The sequence below is a fragment of the Callithrix jacchus genome, chromosome 9 (genome assembly GCF_049354715.1).
Source record: "Callithrix jacchus isolate 240 chromosome 9, calJac240_pri, whole genome shotgun sequence".
Taxonomy (NCBI): domain Eukaryota; kingdom Metazoa; phylum Chordata; class Mammalia; order Primates; family Cebidae; genus Callithrix; species Callithrix jacchus.
In genome coordinates this window covers 5600364-5626014 of record NC_133510.1, presented here as the reverse complement: position 1 = coordinate 5626014, position 25651 = coordinate 5600364, and the positions used below count along the sequence as shown (strand labels likewise).

The 25651-nt window shown below is 35.4% G+C and overlaps 1 long non-coding RNA gene across 1 annotated transcript; it reads right to left on the bottom strand.

The window, feature by feature from the left end:
* Positions 1-2915: 2915 nt before the first annotated feature.
* LOC118144434 (uncharacterized) lies at positions 2916-25346 on the bottom strand. The gene is made up of 3 exons (XR_004729248.3): positions 25224-25346; positions 22588-22719; positions 2916-5647 (listed from the first exon to the last, which is right to left on the bottom strand). It is a non-coding gene; the product is annotated as an uncharacterized LOC118144434 (long non-coding RNA).
* Between the last annotated feature and the right edge of the window lie 305 nt (positions 25347-25651).

The following is a 25651-nucleotide window of genomic DNA, read 5'->3' as shown; positions in this document are numbered from 1 at the left end:
TTCTCCTCTGTGTTTCGTTTCCTACTACTGCCTGTTTTGTTTATTTATTTGGGCGGTTGGTTGGTTGTGTGCTTAGCTTCCTCTAAATGAAAAAGTCTATCTGAGCTTGTGTAAGAGTTCTCTACTTCTGCCTGTGTTCTCCAGCTTAGAGACCTACAACCTGACATTGGTCCTTTTGAGCACATAACTTTTAAGTTACATATTTGGCATCCATCTTGGCCTGGACCATCTCAGCACAAATCATGTCTTTGAAGCAAATGATGACAGTGTCCATTCAACTTGGTCCTGGATCGTCTTCATAGGTTGCAGGTTGGCTTGAGGAGTTGTGTTTACTTTCAAGTTTTAAAGATATTAAGGTTGAAATCTTGTAAAAGGATGGCGAAATATATGTAATAAGGCAGACATGTTTATGAAAGAAAGGATGGAAGATTTAAGTAAGATAATGAAAGTCACATTTACAAATGTAAACAGTCGTATCTGAGAAGAGTTTGTAGGTATGTGACTGAGAGTGGTGGACTCAGACCTAAGCAAAGTATTTATTCTAGCAGAGTCTCTTTGCCTCTTAGTGTAGCTTGAAAGCAGCACTTTAAAATCTTCTACTGGTTTGTAAGAGGTCACTCTCTCCTCGAATTTCCAGCAGGACAAGAGAAAGCAAGTTCCAAAGAACTGGTTGACCCCGACCCTGAAAACCATCACTGCGCTGATTAGGAGAAGTTGTTTCTTTTCAGGGAACAAAATACTCCCTTTGGTATCCTCATTGTATTTTTCCTGGAGGCAAACCTCGATCAAATTTTGAGAAATCTATAACTCTGTAATTCTATTATTTAAATTCCAATTATAAAGGTAGAATAGATTAGGTAGAGAAATGTCATTTCTTGCTCAGGGCTACATTAGAAATCCCTGTCAGAGGCAGAATTGGAACACAAGCCTCTCTCACAGTATTAACCAGTCACAGTTCTATCTATCATGTTCTTTTACTTACCTAAAACAGCTCTTTTGCATATTTAAATAATACATATATTTTAAAGGGTAAAACCTACCAATATATAATCTCATTTTCCATGTCTTCTAAGCCAGACTGCTCCCCACAGTTTCATAAATGATGAGAGAAATTCTTCAAATCATGATACCATGAATTTAATGTCATCAAAAGAAGGATTCCTCATGCTAAAAGCAGGTGCACCGGTGTGAATATGTGCCTGTCCCATATTGAGGAGCCATATATTTCACAGTTAGGCTCTACACAGAGAAATAAACAGCCATATGGCAAACAAACTTACTTTTTACTGCTTCATTTTATTTGTTTCAAAATAGTGCAGTGCCACAAATCCAGAATATTAACAACCCTCCATCTGGAGAAATGTAAGTTTTGGAGCCCTGAACCAGCACGTTAGCATTCCCACAAAACTTCCGATCTTCAGTCCACTGCAAGCTTGAAACCAGCTTTATGTCAGCCCAGCATGTCTTTCTAATGCAATGCTAGTGGATCAACTAAAATGTTTATAAAATGAAAAAAAAATCTTACTTCTGGAAAGATTTTAAAAGTCGTCCTCCTTGCATACTCTTCTAATAGACTGTGTTACAATGTTTATTAATAAATATCTTTGTAATGTAGTTAGCTTTATTTACCTCTATTTTGCAAATGAGAAAAAGGAACATAGGGCTGTCTAGATACAAATGTCTGATCTGCATTTAGCAACCTAGCTCTTTAGATTAGAAATAAATGACTGATGCTTTCTTCATTAGTTCAACAAAAATTTATTTCTGTTTCCTAGGCAGAATGCAGGGTAAGAAAATAAACAGAAGGTGGCTTACTGTCTCAGGAAATTTTACCAAACATAAATATTTATAATAGATTTCAGAGGATCCAATTTCTGTCAGATACATGCTTTATTTGATGATAAAGTCACTAATTGGTGGCAATGTATTTCTTTACTTGTCTATTGGAAAGAAGAATGTGGAAGTTACAGAATTAGGGCAGTAAAATTAGGAAAATCAACAAAAATCAAATGAAATTCAGGGTTATTATTTAGGAAAAGCGCTAGCATATTGTCATATTGTTGTGAAATACGCTGGCATACATAGTAGTGTACATATATACAATCACACACACATACATATGCTGGTATATGTATGTTAGTGGGTGTGCTAGCTAGTATACATATATAGCATAGGTATGTTGCTATATTGTTTGTTTTGGTTTGGTTTGGTTTTTAACCTTTAATTTTGTGTTCTTTTAAAGTAGTTTAAAGGTATTAATTGTAAAGAATTACCAACAATGCATAAAATATACACATAATTTGATGGATATTTGTAAAATGAATGCACATGAATCAATCTGTTCATGTGCTTGTACCTGTAACACAGATACAGAAATAGAACATTAGCAGCAATTCAGAACCTCCTTGTGTCCTTTTTTTTTGAGACAGTCTCATTCTGTAGTCCAGGCTGGAGTGCAGTGTTACAATCTCAGCTCGCGGCAACACTGCCTCCCTGGTGCAAGCTGTTCTCATGCTTCAGTCACCAAGTAGCTGGGATTAGAGGTGTATGCCACCACCACGCACCACCAAGTTTTGTGTGTGTGTGTGAAGAAGTGTCTCTCTGTCGCCAGGCTGGAGTGCAGTGGCATGATCCTGGCTCACTAAAACTTCCGTTTTCTGGTATCAAGCAATTCTCCTGCCTCAGCCTCCCAAATAGCTGGAACTACAGGCATGCACCACCATGCCCGGCTAATTTTTCTTTTTCTTTTCTTTTTTTTTTGTATTTTTGGTAGAGACAGGGTGTCATCACATTCACCAGGCTAGTCTCCAACTCCTGGCCTCAAGTGATCAGCCCACCTCAGCCTCCCAAAGTGCCTTTTGTGACCCCAACCCTTTTTACAAAATGCCAGAGGGAAAAATTAAACTTACTCATCATTATTTCCATGTTCTTTGTTTTATTTTAAATATTAGCACTTACATTTCCATTCCTAAATGGTAATTTAATTTCAAGACTGACAAACATTTTCCACAAACGTCAGATATGAAAGATTTTAGTCTTTGCAGGTCATAGGGTCTCTGTCACAGTTACTGTGTCACTGCTATTATAGTAGAAAAATAGCCATAGAATGATAGGCAAAAGTGTGAATGTATCTGTAATCACCCAGGGGCCATGGTTTCTGACTCCTACTTTGATTTTCTCTGCTTTTCAATTTTATATAAACATAAATAAATCTTATTATTTTGGGTTTTTAGCTTTTGTTTTTCTCACTTTTGTTTGCAAAATGTGATCACTTAACTTGCAGTTTGTTCATCTTCATTGTCTTAATATTTCATTACATGAATATTCCATAATTTGCTTTCTTTTTTTTTTTTTTTTTTTTTGAGACGGAGTTTTGCTCTTGTTACCCAGGCTAGAGTGCAATGGCGCAATCTCGGCTCACCGCAACCTCTGCCTCCTGGGTTCAGGCAATTCTCCTGCCTCAGCCTCCCCATTAGGTGGGATTACAGGCACGCGCCACCATGCCCAGCTAATTTTTTGTATTTTTAGTAGAGACAGGGTTTCACCATGTTGACCAGGATGGTCTCGATCTCTCGACCTCGTGATCCACCCGTCTCGGCCTCCCAAAGTGCTGGGATTACAGGCGTGAGCCACTGCGCCCGGGCAATTTGTTTTTCTCATTGTACTGTTGATGAATGTTTGAGTTGTTTAAAGTTTCTGGTTACTTTAGTGCTCCTGTTAATTTTCTCATATAAACATCCAAATGCACATATGAGTGAATTTTAAAAGCCTGTATACTTATGAATATTACAAACATAATTATTAGGCCATAGGGTATGTGCAACTTCAAATATATTTAACATACCAATCGATTTTCCAAAGTGGCAAAATTGACTGGCGCTATTCACCAGAATGGTATGTGGGTTCCATTCTTTTTCCTTATATGCATATTCAATTTGTGGTAGATTTTCTGTGAGTGCTTGAAAATACAGTTTGCATAATATATCATTTTTAATCCATTGCTTTTACTCTTGTATTTTATATTTGTCTCTTCTAAGTACCATGTTGTTGGTATTGTTTTTTTCCAATAAGAGACTGGTTGTCATTAAATTGGGGCATTTAGAACATTCATATGTAGTGCCATAGGTTCTTGGTTTATCTTCATTTCACCTGCTTTGCTCAGCTTCTATAACTTTAGGTTTGGGAGAATAAGATAAGAGTATCTAATTCTTGCTCATCTTTAAAAGAGAGTGGTTATTTTATTTCCAAGTTATTGTCAAGAGGTTTCCTAAAATGCTGAATTTTCATCCCACTTTGAACCTCGTTGTAAACTATGGGTAAATGCCCTCAAGACAAAATGCTTTGTTTTTTTTGGTTTAAAATGTATCTCTCTAGCTAAAGTTTACCCTCATGTTTTGGCCCAGCCTCTTTCTATCATCAGTTTAGCCACCCCATGCTGTTTAGATCTGTTTTTAATATTTTATCTAGAATTTTTCTTTTTTTCTATTGGCAGTTTGATTCAAATAATCCTGTCAATTATTACTGGAAAAAAACAAAGTCCATAGAAATATCTTATATCTAAATATTAGTAGGTTTAAGGCAATCATGAAAAACATTAGAAAGAAAATTATACAATTTTTATTATATAAACTATAAAACGAGTTCAATATATTCTCCATTTATCAAAAGGAAATAATGAGAAACTTTCCATAGGTTACTAGTAAGCCCAAGGAGATTACAAAATTAAAAACTCAAAAAAAATGAAATAAGTGTTAGAAAGTTGTGGAGTACAACAAAATTACTACTCGTTTACTTATAAGAAAAAAATTATTAAAGAGAATTTTTAGCTTTGAGTTTCCCTTAAAAGTGCCTAAGCATGTTAGAAGGAAGTACACAGATCTAGTCTCAACTTTCTTCAGAATTTTCCTTTGGTGGAAAAAAGCTAAAAGAAAATTTCCCAATGAGAGCTATGTACTGATCTTTGGCCAATACACCAGGTAAAATGCATATGGAACAAGAAATAGGTGAAGTTTGTAAAAATACTTAAGTCAAAATATGGAATGCTATCCATACTAATGCCAAGCACATAAGTAATTGAAACATTTGCTAACCAAGATACTCACACCAAGCATATAAATAACTAAAATATATTAATCACATAAATATTGACATTATTTTCAACAAATAGGGAAAGCAAACTTGACAAATTCATAGTCCTCAAGGCAATTTAGTTTGGACGTTCCATGATGTGTGAGGAAGGGAATGGTACTAAAAGAGCCAGGGCACTTAGGTGAAGGCAGATAAAATCAGAAGTTTATTTTGAAAATTCAGTTTTAGTGGTTAGAGGTCTGTCTCAAACTGAAGGAATGAAAGCCAGTTAAATGTCATTGTTCGAGACAGTTGAGAAGAGCTGCACTGGAATGAAGCTGAAGGAACATGTTTCTTCACAAAGCAAATAAGTCAAGTTTAGTTTACTAAAAAACCTACAGAAGATAAAAGAGAAGATAGACAACCAACTGAAATTGGCTGAAATTATCCAGAGATACCACTCTGTTCTTAAAGCTCCCATGAATCTTCCTCTTTTTGCTTAAGCAGTCACTTGTAGAAGAGGCTGTATCGATCATTGGTTCCCAAGATGAATGAAGACAAATTCAACAGCAGTGCAAAACTAGAAAACAATACCACGATTACTTAAGTATAGCAGAAAAAAAAAAATGGACAACTTTTGTTAGTTACAATAAACCTAAGTTGAAGAATGACTTAATATTTTATGGAATCACCAAGTTGCAAAAAGAACAGGAGTGTGCTAACCCTCAGGAGCACATGGACTAGAGGGGCAACCTCCATTGAGAACACATTCTTTAGAATTTGCTTTTTCACTGTACAATGATTATCTTTTAGATTCTAGACATGGTTTAAAAAAACATGCCATTAAAGTCTTCCAATCTTTACCTCTTACAACTTTGATATCAGGAAAAAAGATTGTGTCACCTCACTTGGCCCCACTCTTAAAATCCATGGAAGGGAAATTGGCATGTGGGAGCATAGAAAAACATTTTCTATATGGATAAAGAAATTTAATTTACAAAGAATTTGGGAGAAGTGGGTGCAGTTACAGACACACAGTCTCAAAAACATTTACTACAAAAAAGTCCCTCATTATTACTGTGCTAACTCATGAGGTTGAGATTGTAATACTCTAACTAAAAACTCTAATAATAAACAACTGATATTATCTAATAGCTTACTATGTGCCACATTTTCTGAGAATTTTAGAGTTTTCATCTCATTTATTTTTAATAGAAATCCTACACCATAGAAACAATTCTTATGACACTTTTAAAATGGAAAAAAGCAAACAAAGATAATGAAAGGCTAAATAACTTGTCAAAGGTCATGTAACTGTGAGGCTATGATTTCAACTCAGATAGTAAAAAGTGTGAATTAAAAGGAAAGATACAAGCATTTTGTCAACCTAAGAAGGATATTTTTGTCAGATGATTCTCTACAATGTTTGACCATAGGTACAATACTATTGGATAATCTTACCCAGATATTAAACAATTGAAATGAGGAAACTTTCAAAATGTTTCTGGTACTCAGTTCTGGATTTTTGAAACACTAAGACATAAGACTAGAATTATAATAAAACTAACATATTTTTAAGTAATAGATATGAGATATGTTTAATGGATATAATTTACTAAGTAAAAGAGTAAAAATTCCATTGCGATACAAATGAACAAAGATTTTTCTGAAATAAAAGCTGATGAAAGACATTAATTTGATATCCAGCACTTTGCCTATTTTTCGTCTCATTGTATACATATGCATATACATATTTCTTTCTGATGAAAGTAATAACCAAAGACATTTACAAGTACAGAAAATTTGTATCCACCTTATATATTAAGGAAAGAAACTATTAAAAACCTATAATTTAAAGGAATTTCAGATAAATGCACTACATTTGTCTGGATTAAAGAGGAACATCTATGATAGGTACACAAATCACCTCCCTCTTTTCAAAAATTCAAATATACCTAAGCCATACTAATTTCCTGGGTGTGAAAAGTTGGTGAACTATGAAGAGGTGTATCAGAAATAGATGGTATATGCTAATACCTTCTTTGTAAGAATGCAAACAAGGTTAAAAAAAAGTATTATAGGCAATAAAATAAATAAAGATATCTACTAAAGCATTCAAATACACAACTACGAAATCAAGCTTGCAGTATGAATGAAGAAAAAAACACATGACAATAAATTTGAATGGAAGAGTGAATTAGCATGTGGATATATGCTTTATCATTTTAATAAGCTGAATAAAGAATCCATATCTGATTATTTTTATAGATGCCAAAAATTGTTTCATAAAATGTATTCTTCCTGTAATGTGGAGAGAGGAATAGAGAGGGCTTGGTTAATGAGAACAAAAATATAGTTAGAAGAAATAAGATCTAGTGTTAAACAGGAAAATAGGGCAACTCGAGTTAACAATACTGTGTATTTCAAAATAACTAAGAGGTTAAATTGGAATGCTGCCAATACAAAGATATTTGTCAATATTAAAGGTGATCAATACCCAACTACCTTATTATTACATACTGTATGCTTGTATCAGATTGTCACGTGCACCCCATAAATATGTAAAATGTTGTTTATAAAAAATAAATTATTCCCAAGTAAAATGTTCATTAGGTAGATATAAAAAGGTATTATATATGCATATACACAAAAACGCATGCACACAGGCACTCAATGTGTACACTGGGAAGTTTGGAGGCAAGATATGGGAACTTATTTTCTGTCAGTTAATTGGTTCTTAGTAGAAGTTTATACATTGCGATCCAAGATGGCCAATTACTAGCAGCTCAGGACTGTAGCTCCCAGTGAAAGCACAGAGAACAAGATAATGCCACACTTTCAGACAAATTTTTGTTGCTCATAGACCAGGAGATTCCCAGTGGAGGAGCCCCATGGGTCACCAGTGAGACTCTTGTGGCAGGCGCCGTGGTTTTGCCAGCGCCTTGGAGCTGTGGTTCTCAGTACAGAGTAAATGGGACTGGGTCCCCTTCTGGTCATTTGGAGTTCCGGGAAGGCAGAGTTGCCCGTTCAGCTGATTGCAAAAGGGACTCAAGAGGGAAGCCATACCGGAGATTCCTGGTCCCAAAAGCACCATAAATCTTAATGCTGCTGTTTTAGCTGGGGCAGTGGGTTGCTCAGATTCTGGCACTGGGAATCAACAAGTTTGACGTCCACTCAGAGACCTAATTTGGGAAAGTTGGTAATTACAAAGATGACAGGTGGATAAATTTACAATGATGGAAAGAAACCAGTGTAAAAAGGCTGAGAATACCCAAGATCAGAATGCCTCTCCCTCTACAGGGGATCACAGTTCCTCATCAACATGGGAACAAGGCCTGATGGAGAATGAGTGCATTCCATTAACAGAATCTGGCTTCAGAAGGTGTATAATAAGAAACTTCAGTGAGTTAAAAGAATGTTCTAGAAACTAAGACCTTGAAAAAAACGTAAAGAAACTAAGACCTTGAAAAAAAGGTTTGATGAAATCCTAACAAGAATAGACAATTTACAGAGGAATATAAGTGAATTAATGGAACTGAAGAATACAATACGAGAACTCCATGAAGTATGCACAGGTTTTAACAGTTGAATTGATAAAGCAGAAGAAAAGATATCAGAGGTCGAAGACCAATTTAATGAAATGAAATGAGAAGACAAGATTAGAGAAGAAAGAGTAAAAAGGAATGAGCAAAGTCTCCAAGAAATATGGGACTATGTGAAAAGACCTAATTTACATTTGATAGGTGTACCTGAATGTCATGAAAAGAATGAATCCAAGCTGGAAAATATTCTTCAGGATATTATTCAGGAAAACTTTCCTAACCTAGTAAGGCTGGATGATACTCAACTCCAGGTAAGGCAGAGATCACCACAAAGATATTCCTCAAGTAGAGCAACCCCAAGACACATAATCGTTAGATTCACCAGGGTTGAAATAAAGAAGAAAATTCTAAGGGCAGCCAGAGAGAAAGGTCAGGTTACCCATAAAGGGAAGCCTATCAGAGTCACAGCAGATCTCTCAGCAGAAACCCTACAAACTAGAAGAGAGTGGGGGTCAATATTCAATATCCTCGAAGAAAAGAATTTTCAGCCCAGAATCTCATATCCAGCCAAACTAAGCTTTATAAATGAAGGAAAAATAAAATTTTTCACGAACAAGCAAGCACTCAGAGATTTTATCACCACCAGGTCTGCTTTACAAGAGCTTCTGAAAGAAGCATCACACACAGAAAGGAACAACCAGTATCAGTCATCCCAAAAACTTACCAAAAGGTAAAGAGTATCTCCACAATGAAGAATCTATATCAACTAATGGGCAAAATAGCCAGATAGCATTAAATGACAATATTAAACTCACAAATATCAATATTAATCCTAAATTTAAATGGATTAAATGCCCCAATCAACAACACAGACAGGCAAATTGAATAAAAAGTCAAAACCCATCAGTACGCTGTATCCAGATCCATCTCATAAGCAAGGACACACAAAGACTCAAAATAAAGGATTGGAGGAAGACTTACCAATCAAATGGAGAGAAAAGAAAAAACAGAAGTTGTAACTTTCGTCTCTGACAAAATAGACTTTAATAGTAACAAAGACTAAAAGAAACAAAGAAGGACATTACATAATGGTAAAAGGATCAATGCAAAAACAGGAGTCAATGATCATAAATATATATGCACCCAATATGGGAGCACCCAGATACATAAGACAAGTTCTTAATGACTTATAAAGAGACTTGGACTCCCGCACAATAATAGCAGGAGACTCTGAGACCACATTGTTAATATTCGATGGATCAATGAGATAGAAAATTAACAGGGACATCTATGATTAGAACTCAGACCTGGAACAAGTAAACTCAGTGAATATTTATAGAATTCTTCACCCCAGGTCCACAGAACATACAATTTTCTCAGTATCACATTACACCTATTTTCAAAGTGACCACATAATTGGAAGTAAATCACTCTTCAGCATTTTCATAGCATTTCACAGACTTAAATGAAATATTGGTTGGCTGTTTGTTATTTTCCTCCCTTATTCCTTCCCGTCTCCACTGTTAAGCACAACTATCGGCATAAAAGAGGTTTTTAATACCTATTTTTAGATTGCATTCCTTCCTGGGCAATAGAGCAAGACTCCTGTTCTCTCTCCCCATTTTTCTTTCTCTTTCTTTCTTTCTTTCATAAAAAATAAAAAGAAATTTATACATTGCAAAATAAAGGATAGATAGGCAAAAACATAATGTCTATGGAAAAATTATTTAGAAATTGAATTAAAATGTCATCAATATTGAAGATTTAGAAATTAAGGAAGCCTAGTAAAGTATCTACTAAATAATTTAGACAAAAACATTGGGAAAGTTTACACTTACTATTAGAAGAAAGAAAAATAACCTGGCCTCTAGAAAATTATTACAGAAAGAGCTGAAAGCAAACACAAAATTTAGGTCAGAAATATTAAAAACATATTTATTGAATTTTTAAATATTTTATTTATAAAGGTACATAATAGCTGTTTATACTTATGGAATCCATGTGATATTTAGAGACAAGCATAAAAGGTGTAACGGTCAAGTCAGAGTAACTGGGATAGCCATCACCTCATATGTTTAGAATTTCTTTATGTGATAAACATTCTAAATTCACTCCTCTAGCTATTTTGAAATGTAAGATTGATTAATTTAACTATCATCTACCTATTGATCTATTGAGCATAAGGTCTTGTTCCTACTAGTTCTTGTTTTGTACCCATTAATCAAACCCTCTTTCTTCATCCCTTCCTCCCCATTTTCCTTCTGTGCCACTAGTCACCACCATTCTGCTATGTGCTATTACAAGATCAATTTTTCTACCTACCTCCCATGAATGAGAACAAATGATACTTGTTTTTCTATGCCTGGCTTACATTGTGTAAGGCAATAACCTCATGTTGTTGCAAATAATACAATTTCATTCTAATAAAGTCAGAATATTCCATTGTTCATTTATGTACCATATTCTCTTTATTCAGTCATTATTGGTTGACACAGTTTTATTTTGTGTCTTATCTATAATGAATAGCACTGCAATATATGTGGGAATACAGATATCTCATTTATGTGGCCCAAAAACATATGACAGAAGCTCATCATCACTGGTCATTAGAAAAATAAAAAAAAACACAATGAGATACCATCTCATGCCAGTTAGAATGGTAATCATTAAAATGTCAGGAAACAACAGATACTGGCAAAAATATGAAGAAATAGGAACACTTTTACATTGTTAGTGGGAATGTAAATTCGTTCAACTATTGTGGAAGACAGTGTGACACTTCCTCAAGGATCTAGAACCAGAAATACCATTTGACCCAGCAGTTCATTACTGGGTATGTACCTAAAGGATTATAAATTTTTCTGCTGTAAGGACACATGCATGCATATGTTTATTGCAGCGCTATTTACAGTAGCAAAGACTTGGAACCATCCTAAATGCTTTCCAACGATAGACTGAGCAAAGAGAATGTGGAGCATATACACTGTGGAATACTATGCAGCCACAAAAAGAATAAGCTCATGTCCTTTGCATGTACATGGATGAAGCTGGAAGCCATCATTCTCAGCAAACTAACCCAGAAACAGAAAATCAAACACTGCATTTTCTCACTCACAAGTGGGAGCTGAGAAATCAGAATGCAAGGAGGGGACTGTCTCACACTGAGACCTGTCAAGGGATGGGGAAAAGGGGAGGGAGGGCATTGGGGCAAATGCCTAATGCAGGCAGAGCTTAAAAGCTAGATAATGGGTTGATAGGTACAGCAAACCACCATGGCACATGTAAACCTATGTAACAAATCTGCACATTCAGTACATGTGTCCCAGAACTTAGTAAACTTTTTTAATAAAAGAAATGGCACTGATCTTTATATGTTGATATTCTATCTCTGACCTTACTGAGAATTTGTTTATCAGTTCTAATAATTTTGGGGAGAATCATTTGATTTTTCTAGATATAACATCATATCATCAACAATAAAGGATAATTAAACTCCTCTACTTCCAATTTGGATATTGTTTGTTTCTTTCTCTTGTCTAATTGCTCTGGCTACTACTTCTACTACTATGTTGGATAAAGTGGTGAAAGTGAGCATCCTTGTCCTCTTCCTGATCTCAAAGGAAAGACTTTCAGTTTTTCCCTATTCAGGGGAATACTAGCTTGGGTTTCTTTCACATGGCCTCTATTGTGTTAAGATATGTTCCTTCATACCCAGTGTGTTGACAGTTTTTATAATGAAAAAATCAAATTCACTATTTTTTTGTTTATTAAAATTATCTTATGGTTTTTGTCCTTTAGTGTGCTGATGTGATGTATCACACTTATTGATTTGTATATTTTGGACTATCCTTGCATCCCAGGGATAAACCACACTTGGCCATGACAAATGATCTTTTAAACATTTTATTGAATTCAGTTTGACCATCTGCTATGAATTTTTTAAAGAATTTTAGAAACAATATTCATCAGAGATTTTACCATGTTGTTTTTGTTAATGTTGTTGCTGTGTTTGTCTGGTTTTGGTGTTAGGATAATGCTGACATCTGCAAATAAATGTTTTTTTTGTTTGTTTGTTTTTTGAGATGGAGTTTCACTCTTGTTACCCAGGCTGGAGTGCAATGGTGCGATCTTGGCTCACCGCAACCTCCGCCTCCTGGGTTCAGGCAATTCTCCTGCCTCAGCCTCCGAGTAGCTGGGATTACAGGCACGTGCCACCATGCCCAGCTAATTTTTTAAATATTTTTAGTAGAGACGGGGTTTCACCATGTTGACCAGGATGGTCTCGATCTCTTGACCTCGTTATCCACCCACCTCGGCCTCCCAAAGTGCTGGGATTACATTTTTGTTTGTTTTTCGTGAGGCAGAGCCTCACTCTGTTGCCCAGGCTGGAGAGCAGTGGCACAATCTTGGCTCACTGCAACCTCCACCTCCCGGGTTCAAGTGCCTTTCCTATCTCAGTCTCTAGAGTAGCTGGGACTATAGGCATATGCCACCATGCCCAGCTAATTTTTGTGTTTTTAGTAGAGATGGGGATTCACCATATTGGTGAGGCTGCTCTTGAACTCCTGGCTTTGTGATACACCCACCTAGCCCTCAAAATGCTCAGATTACAGGCTCAAGCTACCAAATCCAGTTCCTAGGATGAATTTTTAAAGTATTCTCACCTTTTCAATTTATTGGAATAGGTTAATATTGGTATTAATTTTTCTTTAAATATTTGGTAGAATACTGTGGCAAAGCCATCAGTTCCACCCTGGGTTTTTCTTTAATGGGAAGCTTTTTATAATTGTTTCTATCTTATTATTTGTTATCGATCTATTCAGGTTTTGGATTTCTTGATCGTTTAAACTTGGTAGGTGGTATTATCTTGAAATTTACTAATTTCTTCTAGATTTTTGAATTTATTGATGTGTAGTTACTCATAACAGTCTCTAGTGAATAGTACTTGGAATTTTCATTGTATCAGTTTTAAATGTTTCTCTTTTTTCCTCTGATTTTATTTATTTGCATGTTTTCTTTTTTTTTCTTAGACCTGCTAAAATTTTACCATTGTATCTTTTCACTGTTTATTTTGTTGATTTTTTCTATGTTTTTAGTTTCAATTTTATTTAGTTTCCTTCTGTGTTTATTATCTATTTCCTTCTATTAACTATGGGTATAGTTTGCTCTCACTTTTTGTTTTTTTAAATGAATCATAAAGTTGTTTATTTAAAATTTTTCTGTTTTTTTGATCTAGCCATTTATTGCTGTAAATTTCCCAGAGGTCTTGGTATGTTGTATTTCCATTTTTATTTGTTTTATATAAATTTTAAAATTTCTTTCTCAATTTTTTTGATCCAGTGGTCATTCAGGAGCATTTTTTTTAATATCCACATATTTTTGCAGTTACTAAAGTAGCTTTTGTTATTGATTTATAGTTTTATTTCATTGTGGTCCAAAACGATGCTTGATATAATTTCCATTTAAAAATTTTTGACTTGTTTTGTGGTGTAGCATATGGTCTATTCATGTGTGTGTTTGTGTGTGTTTGTGTGTGTGTGTATGTGTGTGTGTGAGTGTGATTTTTTTCTGGTAGTAGGCTTTATTTTCTGTATATCTCTTATAGGTTTTTCATTGTGGTTACCATGAGGCTTCCAAAAAACATTTTATAGCTAATTATTTAAATGAATTACAACTTTTAAATTGCCTTCTTTATCCTTGACCTTTGAGAGTTTGCTTATTATGTGCCTTGAGGTAGGCTTATTAGGGTAAAATCTGCTTGGTATTCTTTGATCTTCTTGTACCTGGATATTCATATGTTTCTCTAGGTTTGGCAAATTATCTCTCATTATTTCTTTGAATAAACTTTCTACCCTGATAACAAGTAAGAATTAAAATCTGAGCAAAACTAAAACTACAAAACTTGACACTTTTACTCCATTCCCTCCATTTCCAAATTACTTGCTGTTTTCGGTGTAACTTTCACTATAGACCCACAGTCTCTGAGCCCAGTGCAGTACTGATGCTTGCCCAAGGACAGAAGGAAGTAATTATCGCCTGATTGGCCCTCAAGTTTATTTGGGCCCCCAGGCCACTGTAGTCAGCTGGTTATGAAGTGGGTTGGGACTAGGCTTCCTAACAGTGGACAGAGGATTTCCTTCTAGACTAGGGCTAGACAAAATTCTCCTTCCACAAGCACTGACAGAATTCTGCCTAGTATCTTGTTTCATTTTGACAGAGCATAGTAAATTGTAATGCAAAGTTTCACACACTTTACTCTCTCTTCCTGATAAAGACATACCCAAACTGAGAAGGAAAAGAGGTTTAATTAGGCTTACAGTTCCACATGGCTGAAAAGGCCTCAAAATCATGGTGGGAGGCAAAAGTCACTTCTTATATAACAGCAGCAAGAGAAAATGAAAACCCATCAGATGTCATGAGACTTATTCACTATAACGAGAATAGCACAGAAAAGACTAGCCCCAAAATTCAATTACCTCTCACTGGGTCCCTCCCACAACATGTGGGGATTCTAGGAGACATAATTCAAGTTGAGATTTTGGTTGGGACACAGCCAAACCATATCATTCCAACCCAGGCCCCTCTAAATCACATGTCCTGACATTTCAAAACTAATTTTGCCTTCCCAACTGTCCCCTAAAGCCTTACGTCATTTCGGCATTAACCCAAGAGTCCACAGTCCAAATACCCATTTGAGACAAGGAATGCCCATTCCACCAATGAGCCTGTGAAATCAAAAGCAAGCTAGTTACTTCCTAGTTACAACAGGGGTACAGGTATTGGGTAAATACAGCTGTTCCAAATGGGAGAAATTGGCCAAAGCTAACAAGTTACAGCACCCATAGAAGTCTAAAATACAGCAAGGCAGTCAAATTTCAAAGCTCCAGAATGATCTCCTTTGACTCCAGGTCTCATATCCAGGTCACACTGATGTAAAAGGTAGGTTCCCATGGTGTTGGGCAGCACCATCCCTGTGGATTCGCAGGGTACAGCTTTTCTCCTGGCTGATTTCATGGTCTGGTGTTGAGTGTCTGTGGCTTTTCTAGACACACAGTGCATGATGTTGGTGGGTCTACCATTCTGAAGTCTGGAGGATGGGGGCCCTCTTCACACAGCTCCACTAGGCAGAAGGATTTTTTCCTTCTGCACTGTCCTAGCAGAGATTCTCTATGAGGGCCCCACCCCTGCTGCAAACTTCTGCCTGGACATCCAGACATTTCTATATATCTTCTGAAATCTAGGTGGAGGTTCCCAAACCTCAATTCTTGACTTCTGTGCACCTACAAGCTCAATACCACACGGAAGCTGCCAAGGCTTGGGGCTTGGACCTTCTGAAGTCACAGCCTAGCTGTATATTAGCCCCTTTCAGCCACAGCTAGAGCAGCTGGGACACAGGACACCAAGTCCCTAGGCTACACACAGCACAGGGATGCTGGGCCCAGCCCATAAAACAACTTTTTCCCTCCTGGGCTCCAGGTCCCCATGATGGGAAGGGCTGCCATGAAGGTCTCTGATATGTCCTGGTGACATTTGTCCCATGGTCATGGGGATTGATATTAGGCTCCTTTCTATGTATGCTAATTTCTCCAGCCAGCTTAAATTTATCCCCTGAAAATGAGTTTTTCTTTGCTATTGCATAGTAAGGATGCAAATTTTCCAAATTTTTATGCTTTGCTTCTTTTATAAAGCAGAATGCATTTAACTGCACTGAAGTCATATCTTGAATGCTTTGCTGCTTTGAAATTTTTTTCCACCAAATACCATAAATTATCTCTCTCAATAAAAATTTCACAAATCTCTAGGGCATGGGTAAAATGCTGCCAGTCTCTTTGCTAAAACCTTTGCTCCAGTTCCCAAGAAGTTTCTCATCTCTATCTGAGACTATCTCAGACTACACTTCATAGTCCATATCACTATTAGCATTTTGGGAAAAGTCATTCAACAAGTCTCTAGGAAGTTCCAAACTTTCCCACATTTTTTGTCTTCTTCTGAGTCTTTCAAACTGTTCCAATCTCTGCCTATTACCCAGTTTCAAAGTTGCTTCCACATTTTCAGGTATCTTTTCAGCAATGCCCCACTTTACTGGTACCGATTTACTGTATTATTCTGTTTTCCAATAGCTGATAAAAATACCTGAGACTAGGAAGAAAACGAGGTTTGTTTGGATCTACAGTTCCATATGGCTGGTGGGGCCTAAGAATCATAGTGAGAGGCAAAACGTACCTCCCACTTGGTGGTGACAAGAGAAAATGAGGGAAAAAAACGAAAGCAGAAACCCCTAATTAACCCATCAGCTCTCAGGAGACTTACTCACTATCAGGAAAATAGTATGAGAAAGACTGGCTCCCATGATTCAGTTACCTCCTCCTGGGTCCCTCTCACAACATGTGGGAGATACAATTCAAGTTGAGATTTTGGTGGGGACACAGCCAAATCATATCACATCCCAAGATGCACAAATGCTCTCTTTGAGCTGCACTGCCTGTAGTTGGGGGAGAGGTGGTGTAGGGAATACAAGATTTTTCCTTGTACCCTCTTCAGAGCTTCTTCTTTTGCTATTAGGTTAAAAACAGGTATCACTGCTCACTTGATGTTGGGGGTGGGAAAGGATTTCTAAGGTGACTTCCTGCATAGATAGTTGCTCAATGTGGTGTTCTTTTGTGGGTGTCATCATTGGATGATTCTATTCTGCCCTCTTGCTGTGATTCTTCCTAGTATTGCTAAATGAAGAGACACTTAAACATTTCTTCTATGTGTTCTGGCCTCTTTGGAACACCAGTAATCTCGTATAATCACCATATTCTCTTTCAGTATAAATAATACTTTCCCTCTCATTATTTCTTTTGGTCATTTTCATATGCAACTCCTAATTTAGTAGCAAAATTTTAATTTTAATTTTGCTGTTGTGTCTTTATTTTCCTTTCAAATGTCTTTATCTATGAAAATTCCATTTCATCTCATCCCTTCCCTATTTGATCTTTGAAAACTTTGATGCTGTAAAAGAATCTATAGTTATATTTTATATATGACACACTTTAAGGATTCAAACACTTTTATAACATTCTCTTCTAGATAATGCATTAGATATTTTTCAAAACAATTTTCTTTCTCTCATTATTCTGGATGCTTGGAACTGTGACAAGGCTTCACTGAGCCTGCATTTTTGTTTGTTGGTGGCAAGTTTCTCTATTGGCCAGTGTTAGTCAACATGCCTGATACATGGTTTTCCTTGTTGGCTGTTCAGATTTTTGTGCAGATCTAATTCTCTTCTCAAATCATCCCGTGGAGAGCAGGTTGATGACACCGATCTCAGATCACTTCTGGTCTGGTAGAAGACTTTCACATAGAACACCTCTGGTAGAATGTGGGTCATCTTTTTGCTGTCCCCTGTATCTGTTTCTGTTCTAATCTGATTTGACAGAATACTGAAAAAGCTGAAACTGCCTCTAGAAATTATTTGTTTTTCACTCTGCTTCACTTGACCTACAAATTCCAGAATCTATTATGGTACAATAACATTTCTTACAAACAAATTTTTTATAATTTTCAATCTCTGCCAGAATATAGCATTTGGTGATATGGATCAGTATTCTGACTACCCTTTACTTTATATTTTGAGGTAAGAAGCACAAATGCTACACAAAATGTAAAAGTTCTTTTATCTCTTGCCATTTTAAAGAGAGAAGATTTAAACTAGATATACATAGGATAATTCCAATTGAAGTTGACTTGTTTTTACTTTCCCTTAATTATATGCATAATTCAATTCCAGATATATTAATTGAAACTTTCAAGGGAAGAGCAGAAAAGTATATTTTTAATTCCTCCTCTCAAAGATATTGATTCTAACTCTTTATAGTAGGCCGGGCACGGTGGCTCAAGCCTGTAATCCCAGCACTTTGGGAGACCGAGGTGGGTGGATCACGAGGTCAAGAGATCGAGACTATCCTGGTCAACATGGTGAAACCCCGTCTCTACTAAAAATACAAAAAATTAACTGGGCATGGTGGCGCATGCCTGTTAATCCCAGCTACTCAGGAGGCTGAGGCAGGAGAATTGCCTGAACCCAGGAGGAGGAGGTTGCGGTGAGCAGAGATCACGCCATTGCACTCCAGCCTGGGTAACAAGAGTGAAATTCCATCTCAAAAAAAAAAAAAAAGAACTATATAAAAAATGAGAGCTATCTCATTTTTTAATTGGTATAAGAACCTTATCCTCTAAGTCCCAGTGAAGAAATTAGTACCGTATATTCTTTTTTTCTATATGATTTTGTTTTATGAGAAGAATCCAGAAAATCACAACCTTTAGAAGTCAAAGGTCAATTTTCTCCATTTGGCTCCACTTTTGTTTGTTAGAGTTTCCTAACTACATTTTGGTGCTATATTGTCTCACATCAGATATAACTGTGAGCTTCTGTCCTTCTTCGTTTTGCTTCATACATAGTTTTAGCCAAAGTTTAGAATGCTATATTGGGGGATTCCAGTTGTATGACATTTTACCCTAGGATTTCTGAAAATTATTTTAATGGCACGTAGAAGTATGGAATAGTTGTTTAGAAAATTTGCTTGGAATAACAAAGATTTAGGTATGAAAATTAATGTATGTCCTTTTAGATATTATTTCACATTCTCCACAATTCTACATTTATATGAGCCTAAGTATTTTTTGAATTAGTATGATAATCATCTGTACACATAATTTTCACACAAGGGGATGCCTCTGGCTTTACTGTTAAAGACATTACAAGGAATAATTTCAAATTCATTCTTATCTTATTTCTGATTACAGAGTTTAAAATATTGGCTGTATTGCAAAGTACTGGATCCTCCAACCTACACCTGGAGATGTCCCACTTTATATTTTGAGGTAATAAGCACAAATGTTAACCAAAATGCAAACTTTCTTTAATTTCCTGCCAAAGTTTAGATTCTATTTTTGCCAAAGCAGAAGAAAAGCACATTATACAGAATATGCCTCTCTGGTTGTCATTTCTCCTGCCAGCTTTACTTTAGCACCATCGAGCTGCGACAGCAGATGGACTCCCCAAGTTAGCACTTGGAATGGAAAGGTGTTTAGAGGACCATGGTGGTAAGTGCAATTTCTTAATGAGAAATTATGAAGAAGGAAAAAAGGAAAGTAACCTATTAAATTATGCAACTTAACAGTAAATTTCAACCATTCAGCAGGTATTTATAATGCGTTTTTCAGATCCTGGGTTTGGGATAAAAAGACTTTGATAAGCTTGCTTCCCAAATCCAACAGTCGATTCTCAGACCTCATCCTACTTGTCAGCATTTACATATTATTCTTTTTGAAAGAAAATTTCTTCACATTTACATGGACTACACATGAAGATTATTTTCTTCCTACCTTCCTGGTTGCTACTCTTCGGTATCCTTTCTAGAACTTTCTTTTCCTCATCAGTTGTAAATTTTGGAATTCCTCAGAGCTCAATCTTCACATCTCTTTGCTTTCCAAAATAACCTCATTTAGATCCATGGCTTTAAGGCCATTAACTCCTTTATGCCAGAGGTTGCAATTTTTTTGAATTTTTGCTTGAGTGAAAAATCAGATCTTGGTGAAGACCTTGAACAGTAGGATATAAATAACTCCCACATGCTTAGTGTTCCAATAACGGAACGCTAGGAATAATGATTAGTATGTTGATGGGTCTAAGACTTTTATATTTCCTTCAAACTCCTTATATGAACTATAGATCTGAAATTTTAAAAACAGTTAAAAAGGTTCACTTGAAAGTCTGTACAGTATTTCAAACGTATGAGTTCACATGTTCTACTTTCTATAATAAATAGCAATAAATAGCACCATCATTTCCCTTCCACCAATCCTGTGGGATTTACCCTCCTGTAATAAACAACTAAAAACTTGATAAATTATGTGAGGCAGTTGTTTTTAGACACTGAATTGAGACAAAATAGTGCTATGTGGAAGCTATCATCAAAAATGGCCGGCCATGATCCTTTCCTTCCTGTACTCACACCCGATGTGTTTACCTCTCAAACTGAATAGTACTGACCTACACAGCCAATGTAGTTTTCTTATAATTACTGCATGCGACTTCCAAGGCTATGTCATTAAAAATTGCTATTTCTACCTTTTTCCCTTTTGAAAATCTTTAATGGAAGAAGCCAGATAAAAGAAATGAAGATAGCCTGTGGAGAGATCCATGTGATGAGGATACAAAATCTCTTCCTAATAGTCAAACGAGTGATCCAAGTTTAAATCAGATACTCCAACCGCAGTTGAGCTACCAGATAAGCTCAACTTAAATCAATATATCTACTATCATCTATTAGAAACCTTGAGCTAAAAACCACCCAGAAAAGCTATTACAGGATTCCTGACCCACCCAGAAATATGCATAATAATAAATTTATATTGTTATAAACGGTTATATTTTAAGGTAACAAAGTACTTAGCAATACATAACGAATACAAATCTATATATACATATTTACGTAAGCATCTGTGTTCTTGCAACTTATTGATTAGTTCTCTCCCATTTTTCAAGTATCTAATATAGTAAACAGCAAAATTTCCACACGAGACAGTATGTACTGCATATATTGCTACCGTGGCTCAACCCGTCTTCTGATTATTTTACAGGTTATTTCCGAACTTTTGAGAACATGGTTCAGCTCATTTGGCCTCTACTTTTGCAATTAGAATTTGTCTTCGGAATTTTGTAGTTTATAACTTTCTGAGTAAGAGAAATTGCTAAGATAATAAGTGAATTTTAGTCTTGTTGCCTCAAAAACTGGTAAAAGTAAAACCTGTTCCTTTTTGTACTTGAGAGCTTAAATTTCTGAAACTATGAGCGAAGAAAAGGGAGCAGAGCATGAGGAATCTAAGCGTTCATATTTTCCTTTTTTTTTTTGAACTGAATTTGCATTTAGCATCTCCAGAAATAAAATTATGAGAAATTCAAGTGGCTATGCTGCATGTGGCAATGTTGAAGAAACAGAAGTATTTAGCCTACAGATAAGAAGACAGGGAAGAGAGGGGAAGTACGACAATTATCTCCAAACAGCTCTAGAGAGAATATTTGCTAGCAAAGTAGATTTTTTGCCTGTTTTACTACAAAACACAAAACAAGAGTCCATCTTTAATAGTGTAAAGAAGCTACCCTCTACTTAAATATAAAACTGTATGATAGAGTGCATCATTTATGGAATGATCAGCCTACTAAAGTCACGAGATCTTCATCCCTGTTGTAGAACGGATGAATGGACTTAGAACAGGATTTGGACCAAATTCTCTGTATTTCCTCTCTAATCCTTAGATTCATGCTATGTTCTTTCTAATATTTAGCTGTTGATTGGGACAATGGTAAATTTTAAAAACACGCTTACTCTATTATTCTTAACACAATTTGCATTAAAGGCCATGGAATACTTAGATTATTTTTTCCTGTGTAAATTGAGTCAAGGCAAATAAAATAATATTTAATATTAATTATACTTTTTAAATTTTATTTTTCTTTTATATTCTGGAAAAGGTAAAACTGTCAGACTCTTAGTAGGCTAGTTCTTAAGAGTTTACATTCACCATTTACATAAAAAATATACTTACCAGTGGTCAACACAGGTACCAAAATATCAGAAAAGAAACAGTAAGTCACTGTTAAGTTCATCAGTACCTATCTCAAAATCAGATGTGTATATATTTATTTATTTATCGACTGGAAAATGTTCTGTTAGATGTTGAAGTTACAAATTATACATGTAATCTTTTCTTTATAATCTCACAGTCTAGAAGATACAGACTTCTAAAACAGTAAATTCAGAAACATAATATAGTAAAAAAAAAACAAAAAAATAATAATTTGGTATTTTAGGGGTGAACAATTATTTCCCACCACTTAGCAGAGGGAAGTCAATGATTTACTTTTTTTTTTTTTTTTTTTTTTTGCAGCCTCATTTAGTCTATACTTGGACAAAAGAAAAAAAAGTCATACTTGATTGGTGAGATTAGCATGAAGCACTGGGGATTGTGCAGCTCTGCCCTTTCTTCTGGAATCCACGCTCTCTACGGAGATTATGTGTTCTTCTCCGCTATCCTGAAGAGGTGCATGGTGATCCGACACAAGCTGCAAAAGATTTCAGTATCAAAAAGTCAACTTACTTGAAGAAAAATGCATAGTGTCCAATAATACCTTTATCTGTTCAGAAAATTACTTTCACTTAAATTAGAATAAAGTTTCATTTGATGACATTAAATTGGTCATTATGATCTCAGTTATTCCACAATCAACAGAAAAGTAAGTTTCTCACTTTTTTCAATTAAGGTTACCTTTGGTGCGATCAAACTGACCATCTTTGTTGCACAGTTCTTAAAGTTTAGACAAATGCATTCTAATTTGCATTATATCTAATTATATCTAATGATATAATTATTCAGTTATAAATTACTTTATTCTCTGGTCTTGCAACTACCAACATAATTAAGGTATAAGAGAGTTCTATCAGTCACCAATCAAAATGTTTCCCTGCCCATTTGAATATGTAAGTAACATTTTCACTAATTTTAGAAGAAAATTCTCCATTATCTCTTAAATATTTTTTGTGTCTTATTTTCTCTTTTCTGCCTTTCTGGTAATTAAATTATAAGAATGTTAGATGTGTGATATTGCCCTACAGGTTTCAAGAGTCTTTCTCTTTTTTCAATATTTTTCTCTTTAGTGCGAATTTCCATAGATCAGGCCTCAACCTTACTAAACCCTTCTGCTGTGTTTTGTCTGTTACTAAGAACGTTGAATAAAATTTTTGTGTGCCTATTACTATTATTATAATCTGGAATTCAGATTATATCCTCTATCAGTACTCATTTTTCTTTTGAAATTTTATATTTGTTTATTCATTTTGTCCATAACGTCACCTAAATTATTTAACATAGCTTTTTATATAAAATAATTATTTTAAAGTCCTACTAATTCTAACATTAGAATCATGTGACAGTGTGCTTTTATCATATTTTCTGTTTCCATGACCACTCCTTTGCATGTTTTGTTATTTGTTTATATACTATGCGTTATGGGTAATAAATTTTCAAGATTCTGGATAATATTTTCTTTTAAATAGCTTTGAGTTTTGATCTGACAGGCAGTTCATTTACTGAAAGTTTGCATTTATCTTACCAGACTTTATTTTAGAGTTTTCATGGCTGTGTCGATCTCATTTTTCTCTTTGTCTTAGGGTATACTCTTTATCCCTAATGCATAACTCCGGGCCTTTCTGGCATCTCACTAAACGTTTTTCTTGAAGTTCAGTCTATCTCGGATAGGATGGAGTTCCATGATCTCCCTTGGAATTCTCTATTCAACTTTCAGATTGCCACGAAATGCTCATGATATCCCTCACGCAATGATGTCCTGGATATGTTCAGTTTGGAGTTTAGCCAAGGACTGGGTAAACTCCTGTGCAGCTATATGGGGATTATTTGCCTTCTTTTTTCCTTGTGCCCCGCTTCACAAATTTTAGCCATCCTAGCAGCCTCAGTCTCATTCTCTGTCTTTCCACCCAGGGACATTGTTTTTCTCTGAGCTCCATTTCCCTTCTTTGCTGTTTTAAAAGTTGTCTAGGAGTTATACTCATACTAAATGAGATCTGACCCTGGGCAAAATACTTACTCTATAAAATCCCACTTTCATCATTGCTTTAATTATATATTTCAACATAAAATTTGTAAAATTTCCTATTAGCTTTAAAATAGTTTTGTTTTTTGTTTTAACTGTGAGCACAAGTATCTCCTTTTCTTCATAAATGCTTGCAAATGATTTTGACCCACATCTTTGGATCAGTATGTTTATAACTTGACAAAATGCTAAATGAAAAATTATTCAGTTATAAATTACTTTATTCTCTGGATGATAGAGGATGTTTTAAGGAATTAATCTTTCTTCCAAAATTAGCGTCTTTCTTGGTAAATCTGTATTTTCATAATTTAAAGTAGACATTACGTTAAGAAATAGATATTTAGTCACTGTTGATAACATATTATTTGTATTTAAATCTTAAACTTAAATTGTTCAGTAAGTGCTCAACACAATAACGTAAGCTTCCTTGCTCCAGTGCATGTTCACTTAGCACTTTGCCAGCTGATAATCTCAGACATAAATGTTCAATTTCTTGATTTAAAAGGCTTAAATAAAAGGATGTTAATATTATGAATTACTGACATTAGAAATAAACTTAGCTGTCGTCTAACCTAGCCTCTTTAGTACAACACACATTATGTTACAGTACAGAAACTGAAAATCCCAAAAGTTAAGGGATTTGCCTAAGACCTCACAGGTAAATAACCAAACTGAGATTCAGACGAGTCCTCCTTAACTGACACCACAATCCTTTTCTTTATATTACAAATAATATATAGCATCTATTTTGATGGAAATATGATATGTGGATTAATAATGGCCATCTTCAGAAAAGGCAATTGAATTTCTTATGCTTATCAGATCAGTAAAGGTGTTTTTCAATGTGACTGCAGAATAAAATGCTTAAATTTAAATGAATGTTTTCTATATCATCTTAGTCCATTTGGGCTACTATAAGAATAATAGCATAAAGTAGATAGCCTATAAACAACACTTACATTTCACAGTTTTAGAGGCTGGAAAATTCCCGTTTGAGGTGCTGACAGATTTGGTGTCTGGTAAGAGCCTGCTTTCTCCTAGATTGCACTGTCTTCCTATGTCCTCAGATGGTGAATGAGGTTAACATGTTTCCTCAGCCCTCTTAATAAAGGCGCTAATCCCATTACTAATGGGTCTACTTTTAGCATCTAATCACCTCCCAAAGAGTTCACTTCCTAATGCCATCACCTTGAGAGTGAAGATTTCAACATGTAAATTTTGAGAAAAGAAACACTGATCAGGCTATTGCACGTATTATCTGACTAACGTAAAATTTAGCAAATTTTGCTGTCTAAGAAGCTGAGCATGCTATCGATTGGTAATGACTATGTAGGCAATTGAAACCACTGTGCTTATTTTGATGTCCTACTGCCGTATATTTGAAAAG